Source organism: Carlito syrichta, unplaced genomic scaffold (genome assembly GCF_000164805.1).
Source record: "Carlito syrichta isolate Samal-C Ts95f unplaced genomic scaffold, Tarsius_syrichta-2.0.1 Scaffold315401, whole genome shotgun sequence".
NCBI classification, from domain to species: domain Eukaryota; kingdom Metazoa; phylum Chordata; class Mammalia; order Primates; family Tarsiidae; genus Carlito; species Carlito syrichta.
The window spans coordinates 132,038-133,957 of record NW_007259497.1 but is presented as its reverse complement, the minus strand read 5'-3'; positions in this window follow the sequence as shown (position 1 = coordinate 133,957).

The window sequence follows — 1,920 nt, the reverse complement described above, 5'->3', positions numbered from 1 at the left end:
ACTCACCTCAGCCTCCCAAAGACACGGGATTACAGGCTGAGCCACCGAGCCCGGCTTGTGAATATCTTAATATGGCAACTCACTTGTGAAATGGCATCTCTCCTTTGAAGCAGTTTGCTTCTAATGTATCCCACAATCAGGCGAGAGGATTGTCTGAGTCCAGGGGTTTGAGACCAGCCTGGACAATTTGGTAAGACCTCGTCTGTACAATAAATCAAAAAATTAGCCGGGTGTGGTAGCACATGCCTGTAGTTGAGGCAACATGGAAGGCTGAGGCGGAAGGATTGCCAGAGCCCAGCAGGTCGACGCTGGAGTGGCTGTGAGTGTGCCACTGCACCCCAGTCTGGGTGACAGAGTGAGACTCCAACTCAAAAAAATAAAAATAAAAAATAACATTTAAAATTCAGTTCCAGTTGGGCTCGGTGGCTCAGCCTATAATTCCAGCACTTTGGGAAGCCGAGACGAGTGGATTGCCTGAACCCAAGGGTTCGAGACCCGCCTGGGCAACCTGGTGAGACCTCGTCTCTACAATAAATAAATAAACAAATAAACCAGGTGTGGTAGCGCGCGCCTGTAGTTCCGGCTACTTGGAAGGCTGAGGCAAAAGAATCACCGGAGTCCAGCAGGTCGAGGCTGCGGTGACCAGGAGCGTGCCACTGCACTCCAGTCTGGGCAGCAGAGTGAGAATCCAACTCAAAAAAAATAATAATAATAATTCAGTTCCTCAGTTACACAAATTACATTTCAAGTCCTTAATAGTCACATGAAGGTAGTGGCTATCTTATTGGACAGCTCAGATATAGAACATTTCAATCATCACAGAAAATTCTATTGAACAGAGCTGCTTTAACCAATTTCTTTTACTGCTTAAGCTGGAATTAGTTCTGTTATTTGAACTAAGAAATCCAACTAATTTACTATGATAAAGATATAAGCCTTTATTTTAAGAGCAATAGAAAATAATTGAAGAGTTTTTGGGGATGTGTATGTGTTTGTGAGAGAGAAAGTATATATATACACACACAAATATATACAACATACATATACACATGTGTATGAGTATGTGAGTGTGTGTGTCTATATAAAATCTTATTTTCATTCCAAAAGGATCATATTGGTTGCAACATGGAGAAAGGACTGAAGAGGAAATTACAGGTTAGCTCATCACAAATGTTCTAGTTCAAATATTCACATACCAAAAATTTTTTGAGAATTTGCTAGACTTGGTTCTGGAGATGCTGGAGAAAGACATAAAAGATAGGGAAAAGAGGACATAATTCCTTATCTCAATGAAGACCTATTAGAAATCATATTAGTGCTAATCACATATAGTAAAGAAGAGAGTCCAAGATAAAGAGTCGCTGACTGGCCTCACATGGCTTCCCAATATGAGCAGTCCTTGGTGAGCTTATGATTTCACTTTGGCTTATGGTTTCAGCTTTCCCAGCCCAGGATCTGATTTGGATTTGTTCTGTGCACACATTAATCAGATTCAGAAAACATGGGTGAACTGATAGGGTGCCAATTTGTTAATATACAACTTTAAGTTTAAATTATAAAATGTGGCCGGACTCGGTGGCTCAACCTGTAATCCCAACACTTTGGGAGGCTGAGGTGAGTGGATTGCCTGAGCTTGCGAGTTTGAGACCAGCCCAGGCAACTTGGCAAGACCTCATCTCTACAATAAATTTTAAAAATTAGCCAGGTGCGGTAGTGCGCACCTGTAGTTCCGGCTATTTGGAATGCTGAGGCAGAGGGATCGCCCGAACCCAGCAGGTGGAAGCTGCAGTGACCGTGAGCATGCCACTGCACTCCAGCCTGGGCAACAGAGACTCCAACTCAATAAATAAATGTAATTTTCCAGTGACTGGGCTATTTGTGCCCACTATAAAAGGCACCCTCATCCTGGTATCAAGATCT